At 42.5% G+C, this 27,881-nt stretch overlaps 1 long non-coding RNA gene and 1 other non-coding gene across 3 annotated transcripts; one reads left to right on the plus strand and one right to left on the minus strand.

Moving 5' to 3' along the window:
* Positions 1–18,786: 18,786 nt before the first annotated feature.
* LOC118238547 lies at positions 18,787–22,961 on the minus strand. 2 transcript variants are annotated; one of them, XR_004769079.1, is made up of 3 exons: positions 22,883–22,961; positions 20,616–21,194; positions 18,787–19,062 (listed from the first exon to the last, which is right to left on the minus strand). It is a non-coding gene; the product is annotated as an uncharacterized LOC118238547 (long non-coding RNA). The 2 variants fall into 2 exon arrangements; XR_004769078.1 differs by lacking the exon at positions 18,787–19,062 and having other exon boundaries at positions 20,360–21,194.
* On the plus strand, positions 20,973–27,835 carry LOC100758638. The gene is made up of 4 exons (XR_004769077.1): positions 20,973–21,022; positions 26,956–27,085; positions 27,275–27,442; positions 27,555–27,835. It is a non-coding gene; the product is annotated as a phosphatidylinositide phosphatase SAC2 (transcript).
* The last annotated feature ends 46 nt before the right edge of the window (positions 27,836–27,881 follow it).

Consider the following 27,881-nt stretch of genomic DNA (forward strand, 5'->3'; position numbering starts at 1 on the left):
CAAGGTTGCATGTAGATTCTATTATGATATTTCCTTTGCCCTAATTTTGGGTCTTCTTAAAGCAAATATATTTCTATTTAAGTTTAATGAAATAAGAATGAAGCTTTTGAGAAAAGAAGACACAATATTACAATTGTTTTACTCTTTTGTTAAAAACAATTCTCACAAAATCCCTACTTGGTACCAGGGATTGTGCTAACTGGCTTAACACAATTGTGAGCCCACACTGACCCCTTCCTACCCTTCCAGAGCTTACAGTTAGAAGAAAAGACAGAATTCATGGCCACTCGGTACAAGTGTAGCCCCTGGGCATGTGTGTTTGTTCTGTTAAGGAATGGTACAGCAAGTTCACAGAGATGAGGGAAGTAGTGAGAACAAAGCCGCAAAGGTGGGCAGCTGACAACATGATTGGCTGGCTTTGGGTCAGTGTCTAGTGCTGAGTCAGTCTCCTCTGCCAGGGAAGGGACTTTTAGTGTGTGGTGTGGTACTTTCTGGGACCTCTGTCCAAGGCAAGAAAATGGATGGAAAGTCTAAGTCATTCACCTGGACCCCACCTGGGAGAGCAGATACCTCTTCTCCCGGGTATGTGAGTATGCATGCTGCATGTATGCCGGTACTCCAGGTGGCCAGAAGAGAGTGTTGATCCCCTGTAACTGGAGTTACAGGCAGCTGTAAGCAGGCCCATGTGGTGCCAGGAACCAGAAGACCAGGAAGTATTCTTAACCACCAGCTATCTTTCTAACTCCTTCATTTGATTTTCAGAGACAGGGTCTCACTCTAATCCAGGCTGGCCTGGAGCTTGCAGTATAACCCAGCTTGGCCTGTGCCTGCTGAATGATGGGTTTACAATTATACCTGCATCCTTTGATGATAACCTGAGTATTAATTATGAACTATAGGAGACTTTGGCCTCTGAAGTCAGTTACATCTCTGTAGTATGCCTGTTGTGACTTTTGTTCCTTTGTTCTCTTTCGTTTCTTTTATGGTTATTGTGTGTGTACATTTGTGTGTGGTGTGTGTGTATGTGTGTGTGACTGTTGGTACGTGTGTGCCACAGTGCACTTGTGGAGGTCAAGAACAACTTTTGGGGGTTGGTTTCCTCTTTTCACTGTGGGTTCAGGGGTTGGAACTCTGCTCTTCAGATTTGTGTTTACCCACTGAGCCATCTCGCTGGCCTTGTTCTTCTTTCTTTGTGTGACAGGGCCTCACTTTGTAGGTTTATTTTGAACTCATGGTGATTCTCTTGCCATAGCCTTCCAAGTGCTGGGAGTATAGGGATGAGCCACTGTTTTTAAGTTTAAAATAAGATTATTGAGCACGATTTTTGTATATTACATAAACACATTGCTAGGGACAATTTTTTAATTTTCTTTTGCTATATTCTTTGATTATATTTTAAATAGTGTTCTTATTATGAAAAAATATATAATACGGCTTATCACATACAAATAGCATAGGGTGTTCTGAAGTGTACATATTCATCTCCTGTTCAGATTAAGAAGTGAAAATGACCAGTGCCTTCAGAGCTATCTTTGCCATTTTCTCCAAGCTTGTCCTTTCTTTGAAGGGAAATTACTGCTTTTCTTGGACATATATTCCTAAACAGTATGTTGCTAAGATTTATATTTTGGAGATTTATATGTAAATTCCATTATTTGTGTTCTCTCTCTCCTGTGTGTGTGTGTGTGTGTGTGTGTGTGTGTGTGTAATGTATGTATGTGTTTATGTGGGTGTGTGTGCACACATGTGCATGGGTGTTTGTGGAGACCAGAGGTCAATGTTGGGTATCTCCCTTGTGTTTTTCACTTTATTTTCTGAGATAAGGTCTCACTGAACCTGGAGATCCTCTTGTTTCTGTCCTCCCAGAACTGGTGTTATAGATACAGCAGCCCTAACTCTTGTGTGAATGCTGGGAATTTGAATTCAGGCACATAACCTCTGAACCGTCTCCCTAGCCCTGTTCTGTGGTGATACATTATTTTGAAAATGTTTCATACATTCTTTTGGCCTTTTTTTTTCTTGTTGTAACTCTTGAATAGTTAATCTCTTTTTTAAGTCTTTTCTTCTTGAGACATGGTCTTAAAATGTATCCTTGGCTGGTCTAGAACTTGCTATGTAGATCAGACTGGTCTAGAACTCAGAGATAGGCCTGGCTCTGCATCCTGAGTACTGGGATTAAAGGCGTGCGACTCTATACTTGACCTTTTTCTTCTTTTTATCTTATCTATTAATTATTCTTATTTGAGACAGGGTCTAACTATGTAATCCTTGCTGGTCTAGAATTCACTGTGTATAACAGGCTAGGCTGGCCTAGAATTTACAGAGACCCACCTACTTTGCCTTTCAAGTGCTGAGATTAAAGACATGCACTACCATGCCTGGCAATTTTATTTATTATTTATTATTTAGTTTTTAAAATGAGGTCTCATGTATCCCAGGTGGGCCTCACACTTACTATGTGTGGATGAGCTGGAACTTCTGTTCTCCCTGCCTCTGCCTCCTGAGTGCCAGGGTTACATGCCTGTCCCCCTTCTTTTTGTTGTTGATGTTTTGAGACTTACCTATGCAGAGAGATGAAACTAGAGTTTTTTTGTTCTTCCTGTATTTGAATATTTCATGATTTGTCTGTCTTTCCCTTACTGGGTTATTTATTTTAGTTGTTTCTCTTTTTTCTGTTGTTGTGTATTCTGCTTTTGCTAGACTTTAACATTTCCTTCAGCATAGAGGAGAAAAAAAAAACATCTAGTCATTGTGTAACCATGCTCAGCATTTTAATAACACTCTCCTACCTGTCCACATTTACATACATATATCTCTAATTCATTTGCATGCCGACAAGATAATTTCACAGCTGGTAGTCCTGAAGTAAAATTCATTTTCTATTATGTAAATGACATGTATGAAACTTCTGAATTATTTTTCTCCAATTTCAGTCACATCTTAGAGCAGTGAATAAATTACTGAAATCAGTCAGGAGACTGAGTCAAGCTCCATTTGTTAATATTTATTATTATTATTTATTAGAGAACTCTAGCGTCTGCTTCACTATCTGTTGTGTAATCAGCCATCCTAAAGACAGGCTGATTGGCATGAGACAGCAACAGTGAGCAATGCTCCCAGGATCCTGTGGGCTAATGATACTCAGCCCTCTGTTGCTCTCATCTGCGTGCTGGGCAGACCAGCAGCGGTATTCATCCGAGTTTGCCTGGGTTGCCACACTGCCTTCATGTAGCCTTTCTACGTCTCCCCATGGCTCTCATCTTACAGGGCCTCTCTTCTGGGATCTTTCTTTCTATTCTGGTGTCTTCTTCTTTCTCCTGAATAGTAGGGACATCTTTTCAGGGAGTGCCTGGAAGCCAAGAAGACAAATCCCCAGGTCAAGGACCTTACTTCTTAAGCTGTAAAGCAAGAGCCAGAGTTATTTGCCTCATTATGTGTTTGGGTATTGTGAGTCCCAAATGAGATAGTGCACCTGAAGGTTCTTACTAAATTACCAGGCTCTTCTACTTATACAAATCTATCAGCTTCAGTTAAAGGGAAAAATCTATCCGCTTGTGCAAAAAACACTTTTTATAAGAACTCATGGTTCTGAAATGGAAAGTGGATGCTGTGTGGGATTTGAGATCTCTCATCAACATTTCTCTTTGCATATCTCTTTCACCTATTTCTCTTTGATTTTTTCCTCTTGAGGTGGAGGTCTCATGTAGCCTAGGCTGGCCTCAAACTTCCTATGTAGCCAAGGATGACCTTAAACTGCCTCCCTCCTGAGAGATGAGATGACAGGTGTGCACCACCATACCAAGTTTGAGTGGTGCTGGGGAGGAGTTCAGGTGGGGCTGGGGAGGAATTTGGATGGGGCTAGGGATTGAACCCAGAGCCTCATGTGTCTTAGCAAGCACTCTACCAGCCACGCTCCCGCCCTAGACCCTGTTTATATTAGAAAAAGAATTCTGCTCAAAAGATGACATTCTCGTCCCTCAAGCCTACTATGTAATTAGTGGGGCCTGACCAGCAACCAAAAAAGATTGGCCAGGGATTCTGCTTCACACGTCTAGAGAAGAGGCTTATTGGTCCTGCTTGGCCAAGGACCTTCCAAGTCACCTAGTTCAATGTGCATCACAGGGCCATTTTCCTAGATGGGGGGGAGGCAGTCAGAGAAGCAGGGAGAGGCCTTGGCAGACAGCACCAAGTTCTTTTTTTAATATTTTTTAAAGATTTTATTTGTTTATTATGTATACAACATTCTGCTTCCATGTATATCTGCACACCAGAAGAGGGAACCAGGTCTCATAACGGATGGTTGTGAGCCACCATGTGGTTGCTGGGAATTGAACTCAGGACCTCTGGAAGAGCAGTTGGTGTTCTAAACCACTGAGTCATCTCTCCAGCCCAGCACCAAGTTCTTTTATCAGCACTGGCCACTGCTGCTCAACTTTTCTCCTCCATGCTGAAGATACACATGTTAGATCCCCGGAAATCTCAGGTATCCGGGGTCCCAGGCCACCACCACGGTCACCCCAATCACCAGGGGGATTTGAGAGCTTGCTGCAAACTGCATGAGGCTTTATTGTAATTTAACGAGCTAACCCCATGTTAGCTCGGGTCTTTCACCAACCTGCCATGGCGGATGGCTGGCAAAGACTCTGAGAAGCCACAGGACCGAGATCTTATAGGACAGCGTAAGGGGAGTGTCTAGGGGTACGCAGATGCTCAGGATTGGTGTGCCTCCAGGCTTGGAGGGCTTGCCCTGTGTTGATTGGCCAACTGGTTGTTATGGCTCACAGGCCCTCCCAGGGTGGTTGCTATGCTCTGCGAGTCATTACTGTGTTCTTGTCCATAAAGTACAGCCAGGGTCGTAAAGCATAGCGCCACCAGCTAACTTCTGATTGGTTCCTTGTCACGAGGCAGGCATCTGACTTTCTAGTGTCCAAGACAAGGTCAGACAAGCACGTGTTCGGCTGCTATGACTGCCGAAAGGGGAGCTGGTCCCTTCACACACTCTGTGGTTGCCTTGCTTATGTGTAGGCAGTGTGGGGAGGACAGTGAACAGGGGAAGAAAACACACAAAAAAAAAAAAAAAAAAAAGAAGGGCAGAGAAAGTCTCTTAATTGTCCTTATCCTTGCCCTTGTCACGGTCACCTAACAGGTTTGGTTTTGTGTGAAGGGAGGCAGGAGCGAAGCCGCTGGGGACCTTCGGGGGCCTCTGTTGCCCCCACAGCCTCCTCTCTTCACTCACAAGATCCATCTTTCACTCCTCTTCCCTTTTACCCGCTGCCCTCCAGGCCTCACCCCTTCTCCCCACCACCCGTGTGTAGCTGCAGCTCTTGCTCAGAGTTAGACTGGCCGGAAGGAGCTGTGTTCCCGTGTGTCAGAATGGAACTGATACTTGGGGGCATTTTCCCATGGGAACATCCTATCATTTGGGGTAGGAGATGAGGGAAGAAAGCGTCTGTACTTAAGCTCGCTCTCCCTCCTGTTCCTCCTACTGGTTTCCTACATATTAACGCATGCGTTTTTGTTCTTGCCTAGTGTGACGGGAGCATGGTTTTATTCAAACAGATGTCATTGTCAGTCTAAAAGCGGCGTGGGTGAGCTATGCTGCTGTTCGTGATTGTCACTGAACTCTGGACTCTGAAGATTAGAGCAGGCTTTCGTGACTTTTAGAACCATACTTGTTTGTTAGGGCAGTCAGAGCAGAACATCACAGGTTGGGGGAAGCAGTAAACACAGAATTTCATTTTCCTGTAATGCTGGAGACCAGAGTGTGGGCAGGACTCGTTTCTTCCAAGCCCTCTTCCCTTGGCTTATAGATGGCTGAGATCTGTTGGAACCCAGCCCCCAAGGGGTCTCTAAGAGTTGTTTTCCAGCATAACCACAGGTACCTCCTATTTTCCTGACCTCACCCCACTGGGATCACTATCCTGTTGTGAACCCTTTGACCTGGGGTTTTTGTAAGTTTGTATATAAGGCTACTCCACAATAAAGGTGGGAGACATTCTCTCAGAAGTGGACCAGGAGTCTTGTGGTTCATCCAAATATCCAGGCTTTCACCCAATACTCGAACTTAGTGGCCAAGAGCAGCCACAGCGATCTCTAGGGGTCTTGGGCTTCCCTTAGTAAATTTTCTTATAATAAAACTAGTTATAGGGCTTAGCAGTTGAGAGCACACACTGCTCTTGCAGAGGGCCTGAGTTAGACCAGCACCCATGTCAGGGGGCTCACAACAACCTGTAACTCCGGCTCCAGGGAAACCAGTGTTTCTGGCCTTTTGTGGCATTGGCATCCATTCATATGTATATACACACAGCTCACATAATTATGCATAGATAAAAATAACAAAGTAAATCTTTAAAGATAATAAGTTAAATCAGTTACACTGGATTAAAACCTACCCTAATGAATTCATTTTAATGTGATTCCTCTTTAGAGATTGTCTCCAAATATGGTCACATTCCAAGGTCAAGACTTCAATGAAAGAGATGGCTCAGCCCACAGCTAGAGCCTAATGTTCCATTGAAACACTTGTTACGATGCATTGCAGAGAATTCTTTCCAGTCCCAACAGTCTCTATTGCATGGTGACATGTTTTCTGAACATGACTGACTAAGCAGTGTGGATGTAGACTAGACATGAAAGATGGAATGACGACCTTGGGTCAGGCCTCTTCATGAATCTCAGCTGCCAGATGGCCATGCCTCCAGAGCAGTTGGGCTGGCTAAGTGAGTTCTTGATCATGGAAAGCACTAAGTATAACTAATATTTCTCATTTCCTTTTGTCCTTCCTTCCTCCCTCCTCTTCCCCTTCGTTTGTGTGTGTGGTGCTTGTGATTCTCCTGCCTCAGCCTCCTGAGTGCTGGGATGGTGTAAACACATGCTGCCCTGTCCACTTTGTTTGTATTTCTTTTTGTTTTCCCTTTAAAGAACCTAGGAGATAGCCTACCACAGAACCACTCAATTTCTACGTACATAGTTTTGAAAAAGAAAAGAAAAGAAAAGAAAAGAAAAAGGTTAACTTGGACTGTTTTTCTTAAGCTAATATTTACTGAAACTATAGTAACATTAATAAATTGCCAGAAACTCCACTGTGAGACTGGAAAAAAATTAATAGTAAAATATGAGAAAATTGAAAGTATGTTCAGTTGTGCTTCCCCCCCCCCTTGGACAAGGTCTCATTATGCATCCCTGGGTGGCCTAGAACTTACCATATAAGTTACCATATAACTTCATATATGAGTTCAGACTGGCTTTGAATTCGTAGAGATCTACCTACTCCTGACTCTTGAGCACCAGGGACTGGAGAGATGGTTTAGTGGTTAAGAACACAGTCTACTCCTCCAGAGGTCCTGGATTCAATTCCCAGGACTCACATGGCAGCTCACACCATATGGCAGCTCACAACTGTCTGTAACTCCAGTTCCAGCGGAACTGGCATCCTTACACACATATGCAGGCAAAACACCAATGCCCATTCCAAAAAAAGGAAGTGTGTCCCACCAAGCTCAGCTGTTCACTCACTTTTATAAGGTCTTCCAAAAATTGCCCTATTAGCCTTGGTGGCAAGAAAATACCAGTGTAGAGTTGTTCATTTTTCATTTGACTGCTCTTCTGATACTCACAGGCAAGTGTACCTTCAGGGTTTAGTGTACTGTATCTCTGACAGTTTGAATGCCTGGCTTTGGGTTGACTGGTTGAGATTTACCAATATGAGGAATAGCAAGTAGAGAGAAGGAACGTGTATGTGCCTGACAAATGGAAGAAAAGTAAAGCACCATGAAAACTGTTTCTATTTGGGGCTGAAGAGATGGCTTAGCTGCTGCTCTTGCAGAGGTCTTGAATTCCCAGCACCCACATCAGGCAGCTCACCACTGCCTACAACTCCAGCTCTAGAGGATTTGATGCCCTCCTCTGGCCTCTCAGGCCACTGTCGCACAAAGGGTATACACTCACACAGATAAACAAACATACACATCAGTAAAAATTTAAAAACAAATCTTAAGAACAAAATACTTTTATTCATGGTAGTGTTCAGGTGAAAATAAAAACTGTAGTGAAATTCTTACTGTAATTATATGTTAACTTGTTTTCTTTTCATTTATTTACATATTTCTTTGTCTGCTACCTTTCTGTATGATAAACTCCAAAAGGATAAGGGCTGGATTGTTGTGATTTTACTGGTATATCTCTGTGTGCTGGCTCATAGTAGGGGCTATTCAAATTATTCAGTGAGTGCTTATTGATTTTACAGATATTTATGGTGTGCCTACTGTGTTCCAAGGACCGGAGTTGACATTGAAGGCTGTAGAATGAACAAAACTTAAAACTTTTAGGATAATAGACTTTAACAAATGGCATATATTAGTTACCTAGTCATACAGTTTTGTCCTTACAGACACAAGCTTCTGAAATATGGATGCTATGTACCTGACTGGATGGTGTTGGGGTCCCAGGATGGAAGGCAGCTTTGAGGAAGTAACGTATGACTTAGCATGAGAAAAATGAATGTATAAGACATAGGCTAATGGAAAAGGCATGGGAGGGTACGAGGAAGGTATGAGAGGAGAGATGGTGTGTTACAGTGTAGACAATTGTGCAAAAATGTATATGATGATGTTTCTATCATTTATTCTCTGTACAATATCTGGGGTACAGTTATATCTTCATGCAAGTGTCTATGAAAAGGTTAATTTAAGTTGGAGATTTAAAATGGGTCACAAAAGCTCTTCAAGCTAAAATACACATTGAAGACCAAGAAGATAAACCCAATTAAGGTAAGAATTATCTAAATATAAAAAGTACAAAGATTCATTAGCAAAGATATATATCCCATGAAATATCAGAAATATTTTGAAAATTGTCTTAATTTGGCAAGTCTGTTTGTTGAGTAACTGACTGAATTACCCCTCATAGTACTGAACAATCATAGACAGAATTCACTTACGGAGATCTCATTCATTAAAATAGTCCTCACCATCTGCTCTTCCCTAGTTTGGAAATGGTGAATATATCTCAATCATTAAGAAGGTAAAATATAATGCAGATGATTTTAAAACTGACTGTCATCTTTATATGGAGGGCTTCCTTGCTATGGGACTAATGACAAGAAATATTTCAAATGCTTTAGCATTTGAATAAATTGAGTGTCATTAGCATTGCTTTAGTACTTACCTATGAAGCCACTGAAAACCCTATCCTCAAGGGCTTTAGAGACCGGCACCTATGCAGAGCTCTCAGCTCCATGGAAGCTGGGCTCCTAGGACAGCACTTTAGATAGTGCTTATCTTATTTTTTTTTTTTAAGATTTTATTTATTCTGTATACAACATTCTGGTCCATGTATACCTGCACACCAGAAGAGGGCACCAGATCTCATTACAGATGGTTGTGAGCCACCATGTGGTTGCTGGGAACTGAACTCAGGACCTCTGGAAGAGCAGTCGGTGCTCTTAACCTCTGAGCCATCTCTCCAGCCCCCGATATTGCTTATCTTAGCCCGTGTTCTATTGCTGTGAAGAGACACCGTGACCACAGCAACTTAAAGAAAGTGTTTAATTGCATCTTGTTTGCAGTTCAGAGGTTTACTCCATTTTCATCGTGGTGAGGGGCATTTCGGTAGGCAGGCAGACACCGTGTGGAGAAGTAACTAAGAGTTCTATATCCGGATGCACAGGCAGCAGGAAGAGAGAGACACTGGGCGTGGCTTGGGCTTTTGAAACCCCTGCCCCCCAGTGACACACTTCTTCCAATATGGCCACACCTTCTCCAATAATCTAATCTCTCTCAAGTATTGCCACTGCCTAATGACCAAATACTATGTAGACCAAACTGTCCTTGAACTCACGGAGATGGGCCTGCCTCTGCCTCCTGTGTACTGGGATTAAAGGTGTGAGCCACCAGCACGATGCTATAGGGACTGTTTTTATTCAAACCACCATAGTTTCTCCAATTTAAATGTGTTTCATGTCTGTGTACGTTGTACCAAATGAGAATAAATTCTTTATTGTCAGTTAACATTATGAAAAGCCTGTAGAAAAACTGGCTGTGGTGGCCCATACCTGTGATCTCAGCGCTGGGGAGAGGAAGGTCAGAAATTCAGTGTCATCTACAAAGTTGAATGTGGCTCAGTCAAGGCTGGTCTGGACTACATAAGACCTAGTCTCAAAGACAAGCAAACCAAATAATAATAATAGCAACAAACAAAAATCTAGATAGAGATTGTGATAAAAACTTCAAAACTATGAATTTGTTAAGATCATTGAGTTGTATATTGACAAGCAGCTGGTTTTGTTTGTTGCTTGAGACTAGGCCTCCCTATGTGTCCCTGGTTAGCCTGAAACTCAATGTGTAGATGAGGCTTGCATCAAACTCAGAGATCCACCAGCTCCTGTCTTTGGAGTGCTGCATTTTTAAAAATTTCTTTTACATTCATTTTCATTTTTTAAATTTAAAAGATTTTGCTTTTATTTTAAAATTTATTTTTACACTTAGTAATTAGTTAATTTAATGCATATGTGAAGAGATCGATCTGCAGTCCGTAAGGCTAAGGTCTCTTTATTCAGATAAACACCAGCCAAGCTCAAGCCAGAGCGTGCCAGGGGCAGCAAAGCAGCCAGGCCAGAGAGAGGAGAAGGGAGAAGGGTCTATCCACATGTCTGCTGTCCCTTAAGAATCCTCCCTGAGTCACCTTTAGACTTCTCACCACGCCCTCACGGGCATGTCCCGGCACACCTGTCTGGGCTACTAGGAGGCGGGGCTACAGTGTCTTCCCTACACATATGTTTTTGCTTGTGTGTGCTTGCATGTGCCTATGTTTGCATGCAAGTGTGCCAGAGCACAAGTATAGATGTCAGAGGACAGATTTCAGGTGTGGGTTCTCTCCTTCCACCATGTAAATGGGGTCTGGGACTCATGTTGTCTGCCTTGGTAGCAGGTGCCTTAATCTGTTGAGCCATCTCACTGTTCCCTAAATGGGGGCATTTTATGGTGTATAATATGTACCTCAACAAAAGGCCTCAGAGTCATTAAAGCTGGGTGTTATGGCATAAATCTGTACTTCCAGCAACTGGGGTACAGTGGCAGGAGGATCATGAATTCAAGGCTAGCCTGTGCTCCGAAATGAGTGAGTTCCAGGCCAGTGAGGGCTACACAGAGAACATGACTCAAAACAAAACAATCCTTCCCCTGTTTTGTGGGCATTTGAACTATGGGGAAGTCAGAGGACCACCTGTGGGAAGCTGGTACTTCCATTCCACCATGAGGGTCCTAGGGTATTGAACTTAGGTTATCAGGTTTGGTGGCAAGTCCTTCCCATCCCCTGGTTTATTTTAACTAAAAATAAAAACAAGGGCCAGTGGGTGGTGATGCACATTTTAATTTTAGCACCCAGGAGGCAGAGGTAGGTAATCTCTGTTAGTTAGAGGCCAGCTTAGTCTATATATTAAGTTCCAAGACAGCAAGGGCCACATAGTGAGACCCTTTCTCAAAAGCAAACAGCAGCAACAACTCAAGGGCCTGGGGATACAGCTCATTGGTTAAGAGTATTTGGTTCTCTTTCAGAGAACCCAGGTTCAGTTCCTATCACCAACATGGCGGTTCACAACCATCCGTAACTCCAATTCCAGGGGATCTGATGCCCTCTCGGGCCTCTTCAGGCACTGCATGCGCGTGGTGCACAGATACACCTGCAGGCAAGACACTCTTACATATTTAAAAGAAAAACTCACCAAAAAAATAAAGGAAGAAAGACCGACAGACAGACAGAAAGAGAAGGGAAGGAAGGAAGGAAGGAAGGAAGGAAGAAAGGAAGGAAGGAAGGAAGCTCATGTCAGTCATTGGTGACACACGCCTTTAATCTCAGCACTCAGGAGGCAGAGACAGGCTGATTTCTGTGAGTTCCAGGCCAGCCTGGTCTACAGAGCGAGTTTGAGGACAGGCTCCAAAGCTACACAGAGAAACCCTGTCTCAAAAAAAACAAGAGAAAGAGAAAGAAAAAAAGAACTGTTTAAAAATAAAAACAATAGTGCTGATGAGATGGCTCAGAGGGTAAAGGAGCCTGCCACCAAGCCTGACAATCTGAATTTGATTCTTGGGGACCAGATGGTAGAAGGCAAGAGCTGACTTTCACAAGTTGTTCTCTGACCTTCACACACATATTGCAACAGGAATGCACGCCCCCCCAACACACAAGAGAGAGAGAGAGAGAGAGAGAGAGAGAGAGAGAGAGAGAGAGAGAGAGAAGATATCTTGGGCCATTGAGATGGTTCAGTGGGTAAAGGTACTTGCCACTATGCCTGACAGCCAGAGTTTGATTCCTGGGCCCTCCATGGTGGAGAGTGAGAACTGACACCTGCTAGTTGTCCTCTGACCTCCACATGTGTGCCATAACATGAGTGTCCACACCACACACACGCCACACACACAATGAAATGTAAAATACGTTTAAAATGACAACTCTAATAATCAAGTTCCACTGAGGTGGAGGCCCTGCCCCAGCTCTCCTCCTCAGGAAGGACTGTGGCCCTGGGTGCTGGGTGTCCCTGTTCACCTGGTTTTCATAAAGGCCACCTGGTCTGGTGCAAGTGAGTCAGTCATGGTCTTTCTTTTTGAAACTGAAGAGACGTCTTACGATGTCAGAACCAGGCTTTGAAGAAGAGTGTACATTCTCACCAAATGTCTGTGTTTGCTCTATGAAATCCCAAAAGTAAGCAGCCATTTTTATCTGCTCCTCCCTCATGCTGGTGGTTTTCCTGCCAGGATAGCCAGGTCTAATCACCTATAGTAATTTCTTTATCAAACAGACACTGGACCTCAGCATTTTCTCCAGAATGCCTTTGCCTTTCTCACAGTTTGCAGCATAGACAGGCTGATAAATGTTCAACTCTTTTAAAGTTTTGCTTTTGCTTTGTTTTCTTTCTCTCTCTCTTTTTTTCTTTTTTTGCTTAACAATTATTCCCTTGAGTCATATTTGTCTTCTTAAATTTTACCATAATCAGTCAGGAGGAGTTTAGCAATGACATTTTACTTAGAAATAGCTTCCACTAAATATCCAGTTTAATTATTCTTCAATTCGCCCACTACAAAACAGTAGAATGTGAATACACTTCAACCAAGGTCTTTTCCCGCTTGGTAACATAGCTGGCCTCCTCTCCATTGTTCAGTAACATGTTCCTTATTTCCATCTAGCTCTCCCTAGGACTGCCCTTGTGTTTTTCCTTCTGTTACACCGTTAGGATCCCCTGAGAAGACTGAGGTTTTCTCTTCAGGGTTTTAGTTTCTCAGTTGTCAGTGGAATCACCTTTAAGGGTTCATTCATGATAGAGTTGGCTTTTACTGGCATGTACCTCAAACTCTAGCAACTGCCATTACCCAATCCTCCAGAGGTTTAGGTGTTTGCTATAGTAGCCTCTACTTACTTGTCTACCATCCATATGAACTAGGACTCTAAAGAAACAAAACAGGGGTGGGAGGTGAAGGGAGAAGAAAGATTGGCTATGATGTGAACTGGAGACCATCCCAAACCCACCATCAGCAAGTTTAAGAACCAGCAAATCCTGTGGGGTGGTTCCAGTCCAGGCCCAAATACCGGGAAACTGGAGAAATCAGTAAGACCTGGTCCAGACCCAAAGGTTCAAGAACCACAATACCAATCTCTCAGGGCAGGAAATCAACCAGGGGGTGCATTAGCCTTTCTTCTTTCTTTTGTTCTCTTCCAGTCCTCGGCAGACCGGGTGGTGCTCACCCAATTAGTGAGGGCACTGGTCTGCCGCTTTAAATACAGATCCCTTCTTGAGACAGCCATGTACACACAGCCAGAAATGTACCAGTGCAGTGCACCTTTCTCTGTCCGGCTAGCCAGGTCCCAAATAATGACACAGAGACATTATTAATTATGAAAGCTTGTTCTGTTAGTTCTTATAACTCTCCTTAACCCATTTGTATTAATCTAGATTTTGCCTTGTGGCTTTTTAACCTTTCTTTCATCTTGTACTCCTGGTTCTTCTCTGGCTGGCTGGAGACTCTGCCTTTCTTCTTTCATGGCTTCTGAAGTAATGTTTGGAAGAGTTGTTTGTAGCAAGAAAAATAAAAGACCCAGAGACTGATATTGGGGTTCAGTCTTCAAGCTGAAGATCTGGAAAGCAAAGTAGCCAGTCACCAGCTTTTACCTTTACCTCAGGCTAAAAGGACTGATCCTGGCTCCACCAAACCTCAGACTGTAACCTCTCCTCAGTGTGGCTGGAGAATGCTGAGACTTCAGTGTTTTCCTCTCCTCAGTGTGGCTGAAGAATGCTGAGACTTCAGTGTCTTCTTATCCTCAGTGTGACTGGAGAATGAATGCCTTGCTCCTGTCGTATATACCTCCCTAATGCTGGGATTGAAGGCATGTGATCCTAGGTGCTGAGATCATCTTTGTGTGAGCTGTTTCTCTTAGGACTAGATCAATCTCGTGTAGATCTGGGTGGCCTTGGACTCACAGAGATCCATCTACCTCTTAATCCTGAGTACTGGGGTTAAAGGTGTGTACCACCACCTCCTAGTTTCTGGCTGCTGGGATTCAAGGTGTGTACCTGACTTCTATGGCTTGTAGCTGACTTTGCTTTCTGAATCCTCAGGCAAGCTTTAATAAATCATATGACCTGCCGTGTCCCGGTCTGTATTAGCCTCACATTGCAGAGGCCATTTATTATGGACTGATGTCTTTGGGGCTGAGATCGGAACCAACCGAAAAGCCCCGGGTCTGACCCTGAGTGGAGGTGTGTGGCCATGGGGAAACTACCCAATGGTGGTAAAGACTAGACAGAGACATCAGTCATAACAGAGGGGCTCCTAGTAAATACTGAAGGCCATGGTTTATTGAAGCATCATCTTAAGTAACCATCCAAAAGTGGGGGTAATGACAGAAGACATCCATTATCACGTATAAGAGGCTGATAGCAAATATTTCCTTTAATCCTAGAGACACTCCTTAGTAGCATGTACTCAGACCTCAGGTACCCTATACCAGCACATCTCACTAACCCTCAGGGTGGGTGTAGACTCACCCAAGTCTGCCCCAAGTCTTTTGTTATTCAGAATAGGAGCTATTCCCCACTGAGGCAAGGCATCTGGTGTTAATCAGCCAACATCTAAAAGACAATAGAAGTTTGAGCTCTTAGAACTCCTGGCCGGTGGAACATATTTCCAAAATATTACATGGCCCCAACAATCACCACAGTTGCTAAGGGTTATTTTCTTTTCAGTCTAATGCACTTTAGATGGGGTCACAGCTGATAAGGTAAATCCTAGGCTACAGGGATGTGGAGAAATTAAGGTGTCTACTGTACAGGTAGGTTCACAAGGTTCAGATTCATTTGTGAAGTTCCCTCAAAATGTCTAGGAAAGGAGAAAGGCCATGCTTGAGATACATCTAGGCTTAGGACTTCAAGCATGGTTCATTACTGTTTTAACACTCTCTTTTTGTATTACTGTTATTACTGTGTGCAAGAGACGCAGACATGTACGTACACATGCACTACAGACACCAAAAAGGAATAAATGAATAAGTAAATAAATAATTAAATAAATAGATGCAGTTTTGTCTCTGTCAGCAGCCTTCACAGCAAATGTTGATAATTGTTCTGGGATTCTTGTTTCTCAGCTGGCCAGAGGCTTTGGCCAGACTTCTTCCCCCTAGTATATCCTGTTGATTTCCCTGCTTTACTGTCCTGCCTTTACCATACCCTCCTATTTTAGAAAAGAAAGACATCGTGGAATAGAAAAAAAAAAAAAGATATGTGTCATTAATATGTCTCTGTACTGAAAGAAATGGTAGAGTTCTTCAGTGTCTGGAAGTATAACTCAGGGCTGGAGAGCTCGCCTAGCATGTCCAAGGCCATGGGTTCACTCCCCAGCAATATAGGAAAACGTTCTCTAGTCAAAAGAAAAATGATTGCTCCTGGAAGTATGGGGACATAGGAAGGAGTGAAGGTCCGTGGGAAGGGAAATAAGTTGGTAAATGTAAATGAATTTGGCTTTATATGGAGTTTAAATTTAATGAAGAATTGAAACAGCAGTAGCAGCAACATTAGAGAATTTAACAAGGAAAAAGAAGAAGAGGAGGAGGAGGAAGACAAAACACAAAAAGGATTTTAAAGGTTACTACTCCAAGATCCTTTTATTCTCTAGGAATTGGCAAAGACTCTAATTTACATTTAGGTTTAATAGGTTAAGGTTCATTTCCTACTATACAAGGACAAAAAGTACTAAAAAGACTGTAAAAACTACAGGAGTAGGAGAATGAAATAACAGTTAGAGACTTAATTCAAAAGTAGTCAGGAAAGTAAAGGATGCTGGGAATGGCTGAGAAAAGTAGCAAACGATAGACTTAGTCTAGACATTAGAAGTGGCATTTCATATAAAAACCAGAGATTTTCACACCGGGAAACCACAATCCATTTACATGCTGCTTTCAAGATAAATACCTTACATAGCATGTATTACATGTACAGAAAGGCAGAAAGTAAAGAGTTGTGAAAAAGAAACCGCCAGGACCATATGGTGGTACACACCTTTCATTCTAGCACCCAGTAAGCAGAGGCAGAGGTGGGCAGATCTTGAGTTCTAGGCTAGCCTGGTCTACATAGGGTTAGAGACAAATGACAGCTTCAGTGTTGCACAGAGGAGCACATGAACAAAACAGTAGTGCGGCAAGGCCATTCTTTTAGGAAAAAGGTGCACCAAGACCCACACTTAGCCAAGATGCATTCTGTCTTGTGTATCTGACGTAGGTAGGTGTTCTTTGTCTCATCTGTTGCTGGGGATGTAACTTCACTATTTGACTTGGTTGTCTGGTCAGCACGAAGGGGAAGAGGAAGGCTCAGGAAATAGGAGTCCTTGCCAGACTAACCACCTTTAATAGAAAAGTTTTTTCTCACAATAGTGAGTTTTAGGCAGGCCAGGACTGCATGGTGAGACCATGACTCAAAGAAGGGCAAAATTGCAAAAATTAACCTAATGAAAACTGATATAGCTGTGTTATATCAAAGTAGGTTTAAGGCAAAAAGTGTAACACGAAAAATAAAAGACCCAGAGACTGATATTGGGGTTCAAGCTGAAGATCAGAGAAACAAAGCAGCCAAGCCAGTAGATCTCACCTCTACCCAGCAGAAATGGCAGTCCTGTCTCCATGAATCATCGGAGGCAATAGGCTCCAAATTTCTGTCTCCTCCTCCTTTTATTCCTTTTTCTACCCAGCTATATCAGTCCTGTCTCCACCTCCCTAGTGCTGGGATTAAAGGCGGGTGATCCCAAGCACTGGGATCACCTTTGTGTGAGCTGTTTCTTTTAGGACTGGATCAATTTCGTGTAGTCAGTGTGGCCTTGAACTAACAGAGATCCGTCCATCCGTCTACCTCTTAATTCTGAGTCCTGGGATTAAAGTGTGTGCCACCACTGCCTAGCTCAATAGCTAACTAGTGTGGCTGCTTTGCTATTTTGATCTCCAGTGGCTTTAATAAATCATGAACAATATATCACCACAAAACAGCATAGAAAACTTTTCAAAATCCATAGGATGTTCCAGTCATCAGAAAGATAATTAGAAGCTGCAGCTGGGTTGGGGGCTGTAGCTCAGTGGCAGACACTTGCTTTGCATGCACAAGGTCATGGGTTTGGTCTTCAGCACTGGGGGAAAATGTGCGTCTGAGTACAGCCTTCAAGTATATTCAGAGCAATTAGTTCACATGTCTTACTTAGATGTCAGTTTGAAATGCCAGAGACACGTGTAAATGTTCTTATTCTTAACTTCATGGAGAACAAAGGAAAGGTGAATAGATCTTAATCTTTTTTTTTTTTCTTTACCAGAGCATTTCATCCTCTGAAATCACTGGTACAATGTAGAGACCTTTCTGAGGTATAAACTGCAGAAGCCTTTCAAGAGTTGGAGACTTTGGGCTGGCTGTGGTGGCTTTTGCCCCTCTCTACCCCATTTCTACTTTCCTTCTTATCATTAACCAATCACATTAACTTCTGGCTTAGTTCTCCTCTTGGTTTTGTATAAATGAATCTACATATGTCTATGATCTTATCACACTTTCCTTCTTTTTTTTTTTTTTTTTTTTTTTGGTTTTGTTTTTTGAGACAGGTTTCTCTGTCTCAAAAGTAGCCATGGCTGTTCTGGAACTCAACCAAGCTGGCCTTGAACTCACAGAGATCCACCTGCCTCAGCCTCCCGAGTGCAGGGATTAAAGGCATAGGCCAGTCACACCTTCTTTCTTATATGGAAGGTAAAGCAACATAGGTTCAATATCTCCTTTTCTTTCTGGAAGGGTATGCTCCCATCCCCAGTGGACGCCTGCAATAGCAGATAGTACCTCATAGGGGCGGAGTCATGTGCTGTCAACAGTAAGAAGCCACAGTGGTCCAATAAGAGCATGATCTATGGGTATCATGGCTGTCTTAGTTTGGAAGTATATCCCATAATGTTCTCACAGTGATGGAATCACTTAACGTCATACTTCTTAGGATGTATCCCTATCATAAACAGCTCATGGCTATACTATAGTTTTCCCAATTGTACATACCTTGATAAGGTTTAATTTGCAAATTAGGCTAGATAAGAGATTAAAAGTAATGAGATCAAGTGGGGTTAATGACACTGTAACAGCATCAGAATGCTATGCAGGGCTGCATGAACAGTGCTGTGATACTACAGCCGTCAGTCTGATAACCTAGCTGAGTAGAAATGGGCGGGTAACATACACAGCATGGATACACTGGACAGAGGGGTGGTTCAGTGGTAAGACAGTGGAATGTCATGTGATTTCAGTACACTATTCGGAATGGCGTGCACTTTATTTACTTTTGAAGTGCTAGAGATTCGACCTGGGATCTTGTACTTGCTGGGCAAGCACTCCTCCACTGAGCTCTATTCCAGTCTCTCCTTACCTTTTATTTTAAAATGTATTTATTATTTTGCGTGTGCGTGTGGAAGTTAGCTGACAACATTCAAGGATCAGTTCCTTCTTCCACCATGGAGTCTAGAAATCAAGCAGGCTCTCCAACTTCGTGACAAGTACTTTAGCCACTGGTCCTTATTTAAATACAAAGAAACAAGATTTATGTTATTTTTATTTTACATGTGTGGTGTGTCTTGCCTGCATGCTTGTCTGTTCACCCTGTGCATGCAGTGACCATGAGGCCAGAAGACGGCTTGGATCACTTGAAAGTGGAGTTAGGGATTGTCTTAGGGGCCATGCAGATGCTGGGAACTGGTTCCTTAACTGCCGAGCAGTCTCTCCAGTCCTCCCGGCCCTACTTTTTATTTTGATACAAGAGTATTTCTGATGCTCAGGCTAGCCTCGAACTCACAATCCCCTTGCCTCAGCCTCCCGAGCAGCTGGAATTACAGACCACCACCATGCCCACCTTGATGACGTAGAAATGAAAACATTCTAATTATTTATTCCTCAAATTTTCCTTTTGGTGCCTTTAGACTAGAGTTGACCACAAGGGACTAAAACTGTAGAAAGTAAACCCTTTTTTGTACTTTGATTTAATAAAATATATCTTATATTATCATAATGCAGTGTGTGTTTCTTCTTTTTTGTGGTTTTTTTGAGACAGGGTTTCTCTGTAACAGCCCTGGCTGCTCTGGAACTCGCTCTGTAGACCAGGCTGGGCCTCAAACTCACAGAGATCCTCCTGCCGCTGCCTCCTGAATTCTGGGATTAAAGGCGTGTACCACCACTGCCTGGCACAGTATGTATTTCTTAGTGACTGGGATATGTTCTGTAAGCAGGTTGTAAAACAACCTAATCATTTTAGGACATCATTAAGTCACAAAGTTGATATAGATCAAATCACTTGACATAGCCTCCTGATTCAGTCCAGAATTGTGATAAAAATTAAATATTACATAAGAGGCTGCTTCCAGCGTTATCTTGATATGATATTTTATAGAAAACTTAAAAACAGTTTTGTTTTGGTTTTGTTGTTGTTTTCAGATTATTTTGTTTTATGCATGTAGGTGTTTTGCCTGCCCATTTGTTTATGTACCAGATACATGTCTGGTGCCTGTGGAGGTCAGAAGGGATATCAGATCCCCTGGAACTAGAGTTAGGTTGTGTAAGCTGCCATGTGGGTTCTGGGAACTAAACTTGGGTCCTCTGCAAGAGAAATAAGTGTGAGTATAAAATTAAAATGATGGTAGGACTGGTGGCACAGCTCAGTAGGAGTGTGCCCGATGTACAGAGCCCTGGACTCAGTCCTCAGTGCTGTGCCCCTAAAGCAAGTACTCGGTAATAAACTGATGGCGAATGTAACACACTGTATATATTCAAGTAAGTCTTGTGTTCTGTCTATAATTGTGTGCTATGCTTTCACACCACTGCCAGCACAGTAAGTTTATTTACATCGGGATTCCTCATCACTACAAACATGATATAGATCCAATCAACATGAATGACACGCTGAACTTTGCCCTTGTATCACCAGGCAGTGGGGGTTTCCTGGCTCCATTATAATTTTATGGAACCATGTCATTGGATGCATTTCATAGTGTGCCACATGACTGCACAGCTACATTACATACATTAGTAACACACCCAAGCTTTTCATTTCATACATGCGAGAGTCATTGCTTACCATGGAATACTTTGATGTTTTACAGGCACCGTGCATTATTTTTTCAGTTAGGCTATGTCCTTTGGTACCCTGCCAGCACTGCTTGTGAGAGTCCTTGTTTCCCCATAGCCTAGCCACAAGAGTTAGCTGTGTAATTCACATTTCTGTTTAAGGGGCTTTTTTGATGTCTTTGTTGTGTATTTTACATTCTGTTACCTTTAGGTCATCCACTCCCAGGCCACCAGCACTCTCCGAATATCATCCGTTCATTATCTTTTTTCTTTCAGATCTTCCCTGGTGGCTTATTTTAATTCGGCAGAAAGCATTGGTGGGCAAACTCCCGGGAGGGAGACCATGAGGTCTGTAAAGTTATCAAAATTGCCGTATCGTCACTTTCTGAACTGGAACCTCAAGAGCTTGAGCTGGAGGTAAAGTGGCACCAAGGGACTGTCACAGAGATGATAAGACGAGATAGCAGATGCAAGGATCTGGTTCAGTAGACTCTGGATGCTTGTATTCAGAACTGCATGTTAGAATAACTGATATAGTCTTCAGACCCTGTGTTAGCAGCGGACTCCTTCAGAATCCGGGAAAAGCAGCCTGTAAGACAGAAGCACAGACCTTTGTTTGAGGTGGTGTTGAGGGAAAGATACCTTCAAATAACATGAAAATGGAGCTTCCATCACATGGCTTTTCCACGTACACGTCTGTGGAAGAGGGGCGTGTATGTCTGTGTGTATATGTGGTGGGGGGTGCTTGTGTGTGCACATATGGAAGACAGGTCAACATCATGTATCTTCCTCTAGCACTTACTTTCTTTTTTTTTTTTCTGGTGGGGTGTAGAGGGTTTGAGACAGGGTCTCAGTATGTAGCCCTGGCTGTCCTGGAATTTCCTGTAAGACCAGGCTGGCCTGGAAATCACAGAGATCCTCCTGCCTCTGCCTCCTGAGTGCTGGCTGAGATTAAAGGTGTGCACCCCATGACCTTTTTAGCTCTTGTTTTTTGAGACAGTCTTTTACTGAACTTGGTGCTCACCGGTTGGCTAGACTGCTGTCTGGCCAGCATATCTACCCTTTCTGTCTCCCTGAGGAGGGGTTACAGGCACGTGCCTCCTTGCCTGGTGTCTTACATGGATGCTAGGGATCCAAATCCAGGTCCTCAGGCTTTCCTCACCAGCCATCTCCCCAGCATAACAAGATACTTTTAGAATGATCAGGTTGTTTGAAATATAGTGCTTATTAGGGTCACTGAAGATTATGGTTCAAGTTAGGAATGGAATATATGTTATTACTTGTGCTAATTAGGGGAAAGGCTAACACTTATCTGTTGCTGTCCTAAAATACCATGACCAAGGCAACCGTGGAACAAAGTTTATTTGAACTTATATTTCCAGAGGGATCAGAGTCCAGAATAGCAGTGAGTGCAAATTTGTCACCTCTGAAGGTGTGAGTGTAAGGATTTCACTAGATTCAAGATAAATGATAAGTGGGTGTTTATTGGAGAACACTCACACAGATAATAATAAAAAAACCTCGGGAGTGCTTCTCTGCCCTTCCTATCGGATTTGCTGACCCGGGGGTTGTGCATGTAAGAGAAGCCACGCCTCACGCTTCCTTCTTTCTGCTTCTGTGCACCTGAAACCATGGCCAAAGGGGGGTGTGGCCACTGTTACAGGTTCACAGGCAAGACACTGCTACACACCTCCTCCTTTCTGTTCATATAAACTCCATTAAAAAGAGCTTTTAAAGCCAGGAGAGGTGGTATATGCTGTAGAGTGGAGGCAGGATGAGAAGTTCAGGATTCTACACAGTGAGTTTGAGACCAAGCTAGGATCCACAAGATCCTGTCCCAAAAATTTAAGTTAAATAAACAAAACAAGCTTTTAGAAGCTTATTTTTTTTGTATGATTGTAAAGGAGGAGGAAAAAAATCACTTAGAAATAATAATGGTTAGGAACTGGAGAGATAGCTATTAAAAGCACATACTGCTCTTTTAGAGGACCTGAGTTCAGTTCCCAGCATGTGTGTCGTAAGGCTCACAATTTCTTATAACTCCAGCTCCAAGGCATCCGATGGTCTCTGTGACGCCAGCACACACATGGCACACACATGTGGAAGGAAGTTTCTGTTCTGCCTGGTCCACAGACATTTAGTCCCAAATGAACACACAGCGGCTTATATTAATTATGAACTGTTTGGCCAACGGCTCAGGCTTCTTATTGGCTAGCTCTCTCTTAATTATTAACCCATTTCTATTAAAGTATGTATTGCCATGAGGCTGCGGTTTACCTGTAATGCTCCAGCATGTTACTCCTTCAGTGGCAACATGGTGTCTCCACCGAGACCCACTCTCTGTGTCCCTCTTCCCATAATTCTCCTAGTCTGGTAGCCCCACCTATACTTCCTGCCAGGCACATTTTGCCTGTCCGTTGGCCAAAACAGCTTTATTTATCAACCAGTAAGAGAAACATATATTCACAGCATACAGAAGGACATCCCCCATAACACACACACACACACACACACACACACACACACACAAATAAAATCTTAAGAAGGATAGAATATTGGATAATGGTAATCACTCTGACTACATTTCCCGGTAGAGACTTTTCAGGAGAAGCCTCCTCATATTTTGCACACTTTCTCCCTCCCCTTCTCTGTCTTTTCTGGGTGACGCTGCTCCTGTCTTCTCCTGCAGCATCCTTTCTGATTTGAAGTCTGTTTACTGCTCTGCGTGACTCACTACTGCCACCCTTCCCGGTAGAGTCCTCCAGCTGCTTAGTGGGTCAGCTTCCGCAGACTTGTTCAGGCCCCGTTTGTCTTCTGTAATTGGAGCAGAAACAGTTTTATTGCAGACTCTAATATTAGAATTTGTAGTTTCTGCCTCAGTTGTGGTTTTAACTGAGGTGGGTGTGTGGCTTATTTGCCTGCCAATTTATATGCCGTAGCATTTATTAATACTTTAATCCTTATTATTATCAAATAATATTTCATTGTGTGAGTCTACTTTTTTGTTTAACTTACCATCAGTTGATGAACATTTGAGCTGTTCCCATTTTAAACTACTAGGAATAATGCTGCTGTGAACAGTTTGTACCATACAAGGTTTTAGTATGCATAGGTTTTCATTTCCCTTGAGTATAGAGTTCCTGGACATTTTAGTAATTCTGCTTAACCTTTTTAGGAATTGCCACACTGTTTTCCAATGTATAGTATCACATACATACATACATACATACATACATACATACATACATACATACATGCATATGTATATGGCTGTGGGTGGAACTTTAGGACTCAAACAAAAGACATGCATTATACATTATGAAAAGATACCCTTGAAGCATCAAAGGCTCGAGTTCCATGCCTGCATGTCTTGTGTGCTGTTATCTCACTGCTGCAATAGAGAACAGCATCATTTTCCATGCTTAGTTTCCCATCAGAAAGCTGTTTAAAATTTTATCTCAGGATGGACATAGGTAACAAATTTGAAAGTAAAACCATTTGTTTTCCTTTTCTTCAGCAATATCAACTTTCAATCTTGGTTGTGAAATATAAGTTGCAAGAATAGAAAAAAAATGAGGGAGTTTATAGCGCAATGGGTATTTTTTAAAATCAAAATTGTAATAAGGGCCTATCATACACTTTAGAGGATTCCCAGACCTTCAGAAAAGGGAAGATGACCCTGCTGTCAGTGCTGTGTGTTACCTAGGGTTGTGTCCAAACAAAATATTTTATAATTGGAAGGGTTCCTAAGAAATAATTTTTCTTATCATTGTTTCCCAAAAGGGCTGACTTTTAACCCTTTTGGAGAAAAAGTGGTCTACACTTATCTTTTCTAAAAGTAATTATGTAGAAGATTCTAGAGTATTCATTGGAATGACTTTTGGTTAAGGTGGTTCAGTGAGTTTATGCTTTGTTACATAGATATGTAATTCTTATCAAAATTCTTTGAAGACACATGTGTCTTACAGTTAAGTTTTTGTTTGGAGCCGGGTGTCGGTGGCACATGCCTTTAATCCCAGCACTTGGGAGGCAGAGGCAGGTGGATCTCTCTGAGTTTGAGACCAGCCTGGTCTACAAGAGCTAGTTCCAGGACAGGCTTCAAAGCTACACAGGCAAACCCTATCTCGAATCCCCCCCCCCAAATAAATAAATAAATAAATAAATAAATAGTTTTTGTTTGGTTTTGTGTGCACAATTGTAAATTATTTCAAATGAGTTTTAGAAAAAAAGTGTATTAGTTAACCAGGCATGGTGGCACACACCTTTAATCCCAGCATTTGAGATCAGAGGCATGTGAATTTCTTTGAGTTCAAGTCTAGCTTAATCTATATAGCAAGTTCCAGGCCATCCAGGCTACATAGTGAGTCTGTCAGCCTGTCTGTCTGTCACCCAACCCCAGAATGCGCACACGTGCACGCGTGCACACACACACACACACACACACACACAGACACACACACACACACACACACACACACACACACACACACACACACACACACACACACACACACACACTGTATTAGTTGTTTATTAGTTGTCTTATGTTTGCTAAGGTTCCAGAGGGCATAGTCCACGGTGTGGGGAGGGTGTGGCAACAGGCAGGCGAAGCATTTCAGGAGGATCAAGGAAGCCGACTGCTCACGTTTTCATCTTCACCCAGGAGAGTGGGGAGGGAGATGAGGAAGGGATGGGCGAGGCTGTAAACCCTCAAAGCCCACGCCCAGTGGCATGCTTCATCCATTAGTCTTCACCTCCCAAAGTTTCATAACCTTCCCCAACAGTGCCACCAGCTGGGGACTAAGTATTCAAATGCATGAGCTTATGGAGGGTGTTTCTCATTCAAAGCACATCAAAAAGTTTATTCTATGTATTACTTATGCCCCCAACTGACTCTGAAGCCATATCCCACAAAACAAGACACTAATATTTCCTAAAGAATCATGAGTATTTGTGCTAAATACTCATAAATAAGCATTTATGCTAAATAGTGAATGATGAATGGCATGTATTTTCAGGGCATAGTTTATAAATGCACTCTTAATTAAACTTTTTATGTATATGGTTGTTTTGCCTGCTTGTATGTCTGCATTCCGTATGCATGTTTGGTGCCCTTGGAGACCAGAAGAGGGTACTGGATCTCCTGGGACTAGAGTTCCCAACAGCCATGTGGGTGCTGGGAATTGAACCTGGGTCCTTTGGAAGTGCTCTTAACTGTTGAACCATTTCTCCAGCCCCTATTAAATGAAGTTTTAATAAAGTTTAAAAATAAATGCTCAGTTCTCAGAGTTCTTGGATTTTCTCATAAGAAGCTAAGGGATAGTAGGCCCAAGTGAATGCTCCTCCAAGCTGAGGTAAAAGCAGATGAAGGAAATAAAAACAAAGATAGTTGTCTTAGTTACTGTTCTATTGACCTGTTGGTCACCATGACCAAGGCAGCTAATAAAGTAAAGCATCTAATTGACTCTCACCAGCCTTCTTCCTTTGTGGGCGCAGTCTGTCCCGTTCCTGTCTCACACATCCATATTCAAGTCCCGTCCTCTTACCTTTGCCAGTTGGATTGCACTTTTTTTTAATAACCCCTAATTACTGCTCTTTAAATTAACTAATCTCTGGACCCAAATCATGTTATTTGCTGATTTCATTATTTTTTTAATGATAAATGGAGAGTTTTGAAAGGTTCAGCTTTTAAGAGTCCCTGTAGAGCCCACTCAGGGCAGTTTTTCAACCAAAGCACTCATGTAATTAGCATAAATGGATATTTAACTCAGAAGTTTGTAATGACCTTGAGGCATAGCAAATCTGTATTTTGCAATATTCTTAGATGCCAGTTTTCAACGTATTAATAACCTCAACCAGATCATTGTATCCTTTGGCCATGTCAGATAAAAGTAAACTGTGCTCTGAACCTGGATTTGTTGCCTTAAAATCCTAAGTACATCCTTACCTGTATTCTTTTTTTAAAGATTTTATTTGTTTATTTATTATGTATACAGTTATCTGCATGCATGCTTGCACACCAGAAGAGGGCACCAGATCTCATTGCAGATGGTTGTGAGCCACCATGTGGTTGCTGAGAATTGAACTCAGGACCTTTGGAAGAGCAGTCAGTGCTCTTAACCTCTGAGCCATCTCTCTAGCTCCCTTTCCTGTATTCGTATATTTTATTTGCAGTGTGGCCTCTAATTACTGAAACCATAGCTGTATTCTATCTGCTTGGTTCTTTCACTAACTCTTGGGGTCTACTTTTAGCCCAAGTGTGTGAGCAGTTGCATTTACTTCCAGACTTATACTTGAACATCTAAAGCAGATAATCATTAATAGTGAGTCATCCTTTTAAAAGTATTCAGCTCTGTAAGAAGCATCATTTTGGAATTAACAAGCCAGAGAAGATTATACCATCCCCTGATGACTCCAAGTTTCTACTGAAGACATTTACACATATCAAATCCAACGTCTCTGTTCCCAACAAAAAAAAAAGTAGGAGTTTGATTGACATGGGCTTTGAATCCATCTTTGATTAGCTGTAAATAGAGAGTAATTAAATTAATCTGGAAGGTTTTTGTTTGTTTGTTTGTTTTGTATCAGAAGACTGCCATGTTTGGGGGTTGTCCTCCCTTGAAGTCTTGCATTATCTATAAACTTTACATCTGACTCCTGTACTTACAGGTTAAGGAAAGTAAAGAGAAGGAGAAGCTGGAGAGACGACTACTTGAGGAGCTGCTGAAGATGTTCATGGACTCAGAGTCCTTTTATTATAGCTTGACCTATGACCTGACCAACTCAGTGCAGAGGCAGAGCACCGGGGAGAGGGATGGCCGTCCCCTCTGGCAGAAGGTACCGCTCACAGCATACAGCAGTGCTGACTCCTGGGACGCTGCCTGTTTGCCTTTTATAGGAAACTGAAGTAATGTATCCTGAGCTGATTCTTCCCCTCCACTTTCTCTAGGTCGATGACCGATTTTTTTGGAATAAGTACATGATCCAGGATCTCACTGAGATTGGTGTGAGTAGATGCTTCTAAGACCCCCGTTAGTGCTGTTGTTAAGCAAATGTCACTCACATTACGGTGAATTTTGAGATCTTATTAGGATGTTTCCCCTCACTGAAGAGAATCATTTAGCTAAGAAAAATGAAGGCATTGCTTCTAGGAATTTCACCAATTCTTCAACAGCCTGTCTCTTCAACAGTTATTTAGTTGAATGTGATGTCACATACCTGTAATCCCAGCACTTGGAGGCTAAGGCAGGAAACTTGTCACAAGTTTGAGGTCCTC

Source organism: Cricetulus griseus, chromosome 3 (genome assembly GCF_003668045.3).
Source record: "Cricetulus griseus strain 17A/GY chromosome 3, alternate assembly CriGri-PICRH-1.0, whole genome shotgun sequence".
In the NCBI taxonomy this organism is placed as follows: Eukaryota; Metazoa; Chordata; class Mammalia; order Rodentia; family Cricetidae; genus Cricetulus; species Cricetulus griseus.